The sequence below is a fragment of the Centruroides sculpturatus genome, unplaced genomic scaffold, assembly GCF_000671375.1.
Source record: "Centruroides sculpturatus isolate CEXI.00-Female unplaced genomic scaffold, Cexi_2.0 scaffold195, whole genome shotgun sequence".
Lineage (NCBI taxonomy): Eukaryota > Metazoa > Arthropoda > Arachnida > Scorpiones > Buthidae > Centruroides > Centruroides sculpturatus.
In genome coordinates, this window is record NW_019384511.1 from 22,007 (window position 1) to 32,723 (window position 10,717).

Below are 10,717 nucleotides of genomic sequence, written 5' to 3' on the forward strand. Positions count from 1 at the left end.
TAAATTCGAACATAAAATTCGAATATTGGTTCGATTATAGAACGATTGTAAACGTTCCAGAAAATTGATCAAATTGAAAATAGTTCGTTTGACTGGACGTAAAAATTCTCTAATTAGTCTGGAAACGGGGACCTAATTCTTGCATTGTGTGAAAACGGGTAAGATTGGCTATAATGTAATTATCTTAATCTTCACTATCGTTACTTTTTGCCCAGCGAAGCGGGTCCTTGCAGCTAGATTCTAGATTACTTAGAAAAACAGTCTTTTATATATATATAAAAAACTATACTATTACATACAAATAAAAACCCAGCGAAGCGGGATCTTGCAGCTAGTTGTAATAATAAATATGATGATGATGATGATGAATTTAAATAAATGTATAAATAAATAAAAAATATTTACATTTGTTTCTTTAACAGATCTGTTTATTAAAATCGTTTAATTTAATAAACATTCTGTAAATTGACTGAAGTTCGAGCAGAGAGTAATTTTGTTACTTCTTCTGAATGTAATCGTACGCATTTTCATCCACGTTCGACTTTATTGTCTATTGACATTAATATCAGTCTATGCTTGCACTCGAATGTTTTTACATTTTTTCATTAATATAAGAAATTGAGGGCTGTGAATATGCTCGTGAAAATTCAAATGGTTCGCTACATTTTCTTCTTGTTCTGGTAATACTTCCTCGATGATTTCGTCTGCTGACTTTGCATAAGCCACTTTCTTCATTCTTTTATTCTCCTGATGTCTTTTCTTCCTAAAAGAAATTTTAATGCAAACTACATTCATGTTTTACACTAGAAATGACAAAATAACTATCATAACTTGATTAAAATTAAAGATTAAAATAAGGTATGCCTCTCGAGAGGAGTTTCTATATGAAACTGATCTTTATTTAAGCGTTATACACTTAAACAAAATCTGGAAAACTCCACATAGCCAACTCATTGACCAGTTTTCTGTGCTTTTAACCATTCTACCACTGGTGGGCTAGTGTTTAAGCCGTCCTGCAATGTGTATAATTCAGTGGCGTGCCGTGACATTTGATGATAGGGAAGCTGTGTTTCTATAAGAAGCCGACTTCCAGGGGCAATCAGTCAGCAATGGTCTAGGGTTCATTCGTGTTCGTTTGTTCGATAAGCCAATAAAAACCGTAGACTTCTCTAAATGTATTTTTAATTAATAGATTATCTAACGCACTTAATAAATAAGCAAGTTCAACATAATCAACTCTCTTATATTAGATTTAATAGATTCTATACGCCCTCTAAATGCCAATTCTCGCTTCGATAACATCTACTAATTAAAATATATCTATTAGCCGAAACAATCTCGTTATAATTTTCAATATATATTTTCTATTGTGTACTAATGTTAAATTCTATTCTATTTTGATTTCCAAATTGCTTCAATTTTACGAAAGAATCGATGCGAGATTTAAGATTTTCGTGTCTTTTGCCAGCTTTACTCAAATTATTTAAATCGTCAAAGCCAATCTCATTCTACACACTAATTTTATTTGAAAATAATAGGCAAGGCCAACAAAACAAATTTTGCATTTTTATGCACCCACAAAGCCATTTTATATTTTCATAAATTTTATCATGAAAATGTCGAACAAATTTTTTCTTTTTCATTATATGATCTCGAGCCAAAACTTTTTGAAATAAATTTTCGATATCACAATTACATTCTAAATTACTAGCTATAATATAAGGGCTAAAATTAAAAATAAAATTATAAAAACTTACTTGTTAAAATAAAATGTGTGATGATATACAATTANTAGCTTTTTGTTTAATATTGTAATAAATCTTCTGAACAGCTATATGTAATTTGTTATAAATTTTAAGGACTTATCACACCACAGTTTTCAATTGGAAAGCTCACTATTAAACCAATGTTTTTATGAGATTTTATAACCAAGGCACAGGGTGCGAAATGTATATATCGGTTTAATAAAATATCAATAAGCCTCCCAATGGAAAACTATGGTGTGATAAATCCTTAAAATTTATAGCAAATTACATATAGCTGTTCAGAAAATTTAACATAATAGTATTTTTAATAAAAAGTCATAACAGCCAGGAAAGTTACGCAGATCTCGTTACTACTAAATCTTAAACTACCTATAATCTGCATGTCACACTTTGTTACCAACTTTTAGATATGTGGCATGTAGACATGTGTGTTTTTAATGTGTCATCAACAAGAAATACCTTGTTTATGTCACATTAGAATACCATCTCTTAAATTAAACCAATCATTTTTATAAAACATATCCATAGTAAATTAATTTATTAATATTTTTTACCAGTCTCGTAACCAGAAATAAATGTCTTAGCAAGCTGAAAAAGTTGTAATTACTATTAGATAGTTTTTGTAAAAATAAGTAACAGTACCCTATTTTTATGTGATGAAAGCAAAAGCTTCTCGAATCCCTCCATTGCTACGGCTTTTTTATTCTGGCCAAAGACATGGCTAGTTTTAAAAATAGCCCAATAAAACAGAACAAAATTCATTCATTAACCACAAAACATTGCACTAAAATCTGCTAAACTAACATTAATATGTTATATAGAGCCTGTATATGTGTAGAATAGCCAATGGCACTTAGCAGCATTGTTTTAGCCAGAACAGTGAAACCTTCTTCAGCCTATTTTCAGAGCATTCTCTGAATTTTAACTTTATTCTTTGAACATTTCTTATATTTATGAAATGGGCGGAAAAGGTTTATTATAAAATGTTGTATACAATTTAATTAAAAATTTTCTATACATATTCCTTTAGAAATAATCATACAAGCAAAATGACTTTCATAAAAATGAGAATACCTGGTGATGAAGTTGTACATTTTCAATCGCGAAGAGTCCTTTAGAATTAGTGACCACTGGGTTTTTTATTCTTCTTGCGAATTTACACCTAAAGAGCAATTGATAAAATGTACTGTACAAAGATAGTATAACAAAAGATTGATATGTAGTAAGATACAGTTGATATCACATATAATAATTAATAGATGAATACTATACTCATATACTCATGCACAAAAAAAACAAGCATAATTGTCTAATCTATAGATAGGAATCCAGATATACTGTACAAAATCTTTCTTGTTGGATTGGAAAGAGGAGGAGCCTGATTCAGCCCCATGAACATCATGGAAAAAGTCAAGTTTGCATAGTCTGAGCAGAATTATGTTTAAAAGACCGTAACGAACTCTATGTTTGTAAGGAGTGCCATTTATTATTACAAGAAGGTTTTCAATTCCAAGTGATATCTGAAGCACCATGTGTATGGTGTGGTAAATATTTTATTTTCATGGATGACAATTCTTGCACACGTAAGGCGGCACTTGTCAATGAGTTAGTCAGTGAAAAAAGTATCTCGTTGGACGTAAACAGTGTCACTTTGCCAACGACGACAACCCGACAAAGGAGACTACTCCGGTGAGAAAACCCATTGACGATCATTCGAATAATCCAAAGTTATTCAGGTGATGTTATGAACATGGTCGTCAAGATGATTGGATTGACGATGGTCAAAATTTTTGATATTTGAGAGTATGAAAAAATAGATAGGGGTTTTTTACGTGTGATAGAAGAAGAGAATCTGGGGGTCCTTTAAAGGTTCGACCTGATGGAATGGAGTTAGAGTCATCACAAATTTTTTATGGTGACTTTTTATGAACATAGATGTACTTCTTAACTTTTCATATGATTTCGTTCTTTCCATTCACATCCACGCATTGATGTGATACCTTTTAAAACATAAACACGATAAGTTTCATCTGTTTAGCGTACTATTCACAAACAAAGAGAAAAGTCACGCATAAAAGCCAAAACTGGATTTGACTGCAAGACGGTTTTGACAAAATTTCAGTATGAATAAGTGAAGGCGTATCATTTTGAATTGTTGCAGTTTCAAGCTTAAATACAAAGGAAGTTTGCATTAAAAAGTATGGACACATGTGTCCATACCATGATCAAATTAACTTTTTAGCAGAACATGGCCTATGAGGCAATTGCGCCATGAAATAGCAATAAACCAATCAAATAAGTTTTAATCATATGTTGATTTCATTGATTCCTCCTATTCGAATGAATGATATTTGAGCATTTAAAACAGTATACTTATTATTTATATAGTTTCTTTAAATTCATTGTTAGTATTTGGAACTTATCGCGTTAACTTTACTTATGCTTGTGTTGCTGATAAAATTGAAATATCAATATATTAGTAAATAGTGAAATTTCAAATAAGGAAAATGTTTCACAAAAAAAAGATGAAAACCATTTACAGTATACCAAATTCAGCTCGTATTCTTACTTATCTATTCTCCTTCAATATAGTGTCTCTGTGCTTAAATAGAGCGATTTTTTGTTATTTCTTCCATAAACGGTTTATTACTGAAAGCAATAATGTTTTCTGCATACTTCTTGCATAACACGTATTTACCTTAGGCAGCGATTTCAACTGTTCTTCAACTGTCGTGTGATTGTCTGCTTTATCGGCGTACAGCTTTACGTAACGTAAAACGTAGAACACTGATAAACAGTATAATTATCAGGCCAAATTTAATTACTTAAAGACAGGCAAACGAATTATGCGCTCACTAAGAAGTTTCCGAATGAACCACAATATCTTGATAAAATTCAGTTTGAATATAATTATCAGACTATATGGGTATCCTAATGATATGTATTGAGTCTAAATATAAAGAATATGTTTATGTCAAGAAAATAGCAGGTTATGGTTATCGGTATTATTCAAAACGAATAATTTTAAACAGTAGTATTTGGAAAAGTAAAAATTTCAGGTTTCGTAATTTTAGAATTGAAATGTTATTGGAATTTGAGAAAAATGCTAACCTTTCGCTTACATAAGAAAAAGGCCTAGCTGTATATTATAGAAAATGACATATTTTTTACTGTTGGATTTGTAAGTGTACAGTGACAGCTGCAGCAGACCTCAAGAGGGCTAAATTGTTAGACCTTAATGTTTAACAGCTCCTTAACGATAGTGTTCGCGAAATCTCATTCCGTTTCTTTAAAATGAAAATCCCCGTTTTTTGTAGTTTTTTTCCCTCTCCTTCTGTGCAGTCTGTAAAGTTCGCATCTGCTTTGTGATCTGAGTAAATAACTTCAAAAAAGTTTTTTTCTGAAGACATTGCTGGTACATCATCCTATCTTGCGCTGTGAGAGGTCGATTTACTTTTGAAAAATTGAAACTAGAGTTAATGATAAAAGACCTTAACCCTAACATAAAATTTAGGGAATTAGGCTTAGAAAAATTTTCTAAATAACAAATTCAAAATATTTGAGTAACTAGACTATTTGAGAATTAGTTTTCAAATTCGAACAAATGATTTTTAATTATTTGTTTTGCGTTAAAGGGGATAATTTAAGTCCTTGTAGCCGTCATCAATCTGCACATGTAAGATGCATGTTTTAAAATACATTTTTATGTAAAGAAATTGTCATTAAATTAGTATTTTAATCACATCTTTTATTTTATACATATAGGCCTAATTAATAGATTATTTGCATCATAAGAACTGTTACAGTACCTATGTCAAATGAAAGTTTTTGGTGATAGCCTATGATAACCCCTTTTTAATTAAACAGCATAAAATCAAGCATATTACTATCTTCTTGAATCAATGGGGATGTATAAGTTTATAAGTTTGCAATTTTAAAAGTACAGCTCATCAATCAATATCAACGTTTACCAGTAATAGTTGTAAACAATTCTTCATTATGTGAGAAGCTGAGGGCACAGGTGTCCATACCATGATCAAATTAACTCCCTAAATACCACTTACACGGCAACAGGTCTGCAAGACTTGCACACGTTGTCTGGGGATGGTTTTTATGACGATGGAAGCCAAAGATCGCAAGATCCTTGTCCTGTCAGGATGCTGACACCAGTTAGGATGAGTTTAGGATAATGTAAATCGCGTCCTAACTCGCGATTTATATATAGCAGGGCTCGTCGGTGAGTGGGGATTGCGCAAGTAGGTCGATAGCAGCCGTGTACCAANTTTGTATACTGGCACAATGAAGTGACCTTCTTTATCAACACTTGGCAAGTTTTCAATCTTTATTTAGTTAGAACGCCGTGCTACACATTTGCGTTTCGGGTATTCTCCCCTCTTCAGCTAACTATACAAGTATAAAATAACATATTCAACAATAACCGAACATAAACTAAAATTATACAATAAAATTGATTTTTAACCAGTGAAACATACCTCACTCCAGTACAGACACCCAACTAGTACATAGCAGAACTTTAGACGACTTAAAAGTTTTCATGACGACTACCATAAATGCCGTCTTTTTACACTTTTTTACAATGACACAATCGGTTTTTTTAATTTTTAACACGCAGACAAAGTAATTAATAATAGTACTAATTAAAACTGTTACATAAAATCATGCCCTTCGTCTTCGTTCTTCCAAGCATATCCTGTAGGCCATCTTTCCAACACTATCATCTAGTTGGCCAATTTGCATATATCGCGATATACCTTGATTTAATGAACTGACAGGGCAATTGATAGACATCTATTATCTTGAAAAAAATATACAAAACATTTTTAAAAAAACATATCTATCGTTTAAATTCCACCAGGCTTATTTTGTGAACTACTGTCCTGTTATCCAATTTACATATAACTCAGAATACATTAGTATTACATTTCTAATTAAATACCTTTAATTTAAATTAACTAATGTTTTTTTACCATTCTATTAATCTAATACACAACTATTTACAATATCTTCATCCAATTTTCATTAATTTTAACGCTTAGATTTTTGTTTATACAATTTCGATGTTTATTTCTTATTATTTCTACACTTAACAACAACAACAATCTAAATTTTCTGTTAATTATCTTCGGAAAAAACCCGAAGAATTTGAACTAGATCGGATTTCACTGATTGTATAACAACTAGCTAAGAAAGTTTACACTTATGTGTGAAGAATGCACCGTCATCGTCAACAAAAGTCGATCAAGTGTCAGCTCTCTCACGAAAAGATATAAAAGGGGAGATCAGTGAAAGCTCAGTGCGTCCGCACACGGAAGTCATTCTTGGTACTTGTGTTCGTCGATCTCCATGCCAAGGACTGTGATCCCATCGGAGAAGACACCGAAGACACCACACCTTCCATACAGACGACTCTCCATTTTTCGCCGAGAGGTATTTAGGAAATTTAGATTTTGTCAAAGCGCTCTCTCTCGAACTAGAAATTAGGTCAGCGACATAGTTCCGAAATTCGTCGCCAATTTCTGTAAATATTTTAATATAACCGCATTTAACCTTAGTATTCTTGTAACGTAGATTTAGTGATTCAATAAATGCTTTGTTATTTTGTTAACCTGTCACCTGTCATTTAAAGGACGCCTGCCGACTTGCTCACCTTCCTCGCCACTCGATAAAAAGCCATCCTAACACCCCGAGGTCGGGTTTTACCAGCCTGTGCCGATTAATTTAGTTTAGTTTATTGAACATAATAGGCAGTCGCCTGTTACAAGGGGGGTACATGACGATGATGTAAGATGGAAAATAAACATTCAATAACAAAACTCAAACATATTTCCACTTTAGAATAACTTATAGTATTTAAGATTTTACATTTAAGAGTCTTCTTACACCATTGTAGCAACTGTAAATTTCATTAGTGGTAGCTTGATTAAATTTATTGTACATATGATTAACTAAACTTTGGCTGATGTTTTGATCTCCAGTGATCTCTGATTCTTGATCTTTACTAAGGTCACACCCATAAAATAAATTAAGCTTTGATAGTGTTTTAGCACAACTTGGACAAACGGAGTGTGCAAATTCCAAATATTTACCTTCAAATATTAATCCATTTTGATTCAGTCTCATCTGAATAAAAAATTTTTTTACTTAAAAAGTTAGATTCGTAAAAATATAGTTGTTAATAAACGGATAATTAAAAAGGAAATTATAATAATATTTATTACTTCTCTTACGAACATCTTCAATATCCTGAGTTATGGAACATTCTACAACTCTAAGCATTAATTGATTAATATACTGATTATTATTTCTGAGATAATCAAAAACTAAATTGATGGAAAATTCATAGTCATTAAATATGTGAGACAATTGAGCAATCCAATTCCTATTTATAATTGTCTTCTGCAATATTTTATACAATAATAATACCAGCTTATTAGATAAATCATCTGTATTAATTATCTTGTGTAACCATTTCAAGCAGGCTTTTAATAGGATTGTGTTTATTTTATATCTGTTAAATTCCAAACGAAGAACACTTCCTGGCCGATTAAGTGGTCAATAGGAAATTAACCCCTGACCCAAGGGTTATCTCACACTATTTAAATGTCAAACACATGAATAAAACCAGAAAACTACACGTGGATGTTCAGGTGCGAGCCCATTACTAACTTACTACCACTATTCAGTGCATTATTCAGTATGCCACTTGTAATCCGTATTTTGAGTAATTTTTTATCCGAAAATATCTCTTAAAATACTCTGAATAAAAAATCTTTGTTTTAAGTAAATGCATGTAATTAAATGCATGTAAAGAAATTGTTTATAGTTTATACATCTAATGTGTTTACATTAGAGGGCTAACTATAAACAATTTCGTATAAATATCTTTATATTATTTAATATATTCGCAAACTTACTTCGTTTTGCTAAGGTCAATGTAACAATTATCAACAGGAAACCATTTATAATGCAGGTGTTCATCTTCACAGTTAGAATAATTCAGGTCGCATTCTTGTTCCGAATGCCAGAGATCTAGGGGAACAGACAAACGAACACGTTGCTATGGAATCAACGATTTTCGTATTTATTTGAAGAAATTCGTAAATAATAATTTTTAAAAACGAATCTGGTACATTCCTAATTCTGGTGCAATTATTGTTGATGCCAGTTCCATCACGCAAAGCACCATAACCACTGTGCAGAAGAGATATGAATGAATCGAATTAATAATCGAATGCATCGGTAGTAAATATGAAAATTCTTAAAGAAATTTACTGTTATTTATATAAAAATTCAACGTGTTCAGTGTAGTAATTATTAAATATACAGTGAAAACTGCTTAGGCGACCACCTGCATTGGACGGGCACCTGTCAAAACAAGCAAAAATTTCTGGCACGGAATTTTCAATTTACATAATAAGTTACCTGTATTAAACGACCACCTGTCTAAAAGACCACTTTTTGAAGGAACCGTGGGTGGTCGCCATAGACAGGTTTTACTGTATTTGAAATTTAGAGCTTTGATTGAAACTGTCAATGTAAACATGTACATTCAGCAATTTTTCTATTCGATAATGCAAATTTGAAATTAAAAATATTTTTCTATTAAATTTATTAAATTAAAAAAGTGGAGTTGTTTATAACAAAATATAGTAAATTGTTGCGTGATGAATATTAAAATTAGTTATTTAACATTATTATTATTACTAAAAATGGTCAATAAATCAGGAACTTAATAATAAATAAACGTAAATGACATTAACATGTATTCGAAAATATAAAAAAAATTGTCATAGTTTCAATTAAATGTGTTTCATTTGACTAACATTTTTTTGTTAAAAGAATGTACAAAGTTATTATGTATGTCAAAATCTAATGTTGGTATATGGAAAATAGCCTAATATAAAATATTATTATTAGGTTTGCATACTGTATGAGATAAGACAGTGCAAGACAAGAGCATTATGGATAAAGAGTGCTTCCAGGAAAGACACGTAAAAAAATAATTGCTATTGTGAGTCGAGGATTTTTTCGGGCCTCTTAAAAATCTAAATTTTCTTTGTATGTTGGCACAATGAAGTGACCTTCTTTATCAACACTTGGCAAGTTTTCAATCTTTATTCAGTTAGAACGCCGTGCTACACATTTGCGTTTCGGGTATTCTCCCCTCTTCAGCTAACTATACAAGTATAAAATAACATATTCAACAATAACCGAACATAAACTANGCATGTCACACTTTGTTACCAACTTTTAGATATGTGGCATGTAGACATGTGTGTTTTTAATGTGTCATCAACAAGAAATACCTTGTTTATGTCACATTAGAATACCATCTCTTAAATTAAACCAATCATTTTTATAAAACATATCCATAGTAAATTAATTTATTAATATTTTTTACCAGTCTCGTAACCAGAAATAAATGTCTTAGCAAGCTGAAAAAGTTGTAATTACCATTAGATAGTTTTTGTAAAAATAAGTAACAGTACTCTATTTTTATGTGATGAAAGCGAAAGCTTCTCGAATCCCTCCATTGCTACGGCTTTTTTATTCTGGCCAAAGACATGGCTAGTTTTAAAAATAGCCCAATAAAACAGAACAAAATTCATTCATTAACCACAAAACATTGCACTAAAATTTGCTAAACTAACATTAATATGTTATATAGAGCCTGTATATGTGTAGAATAGCCAATGGCACTTAGCAGCATTGTTTTAGCCAGAACAGTGAAACCTTCTTCAGCCTATTTTCAGAGCATTCTCTGAATTTTAACTTTATTCTTTGAACATTTCTTATATTTATGAAATGGGCGGAAAAGGTTTATTATAAAATGTTGTATACAATTTAATTAAAAATTTTCTATACATATTCCTTTAGAAATAATCATACAAGCAAAATGACTTTCATAAAAATGAGAATACCTGGTGATG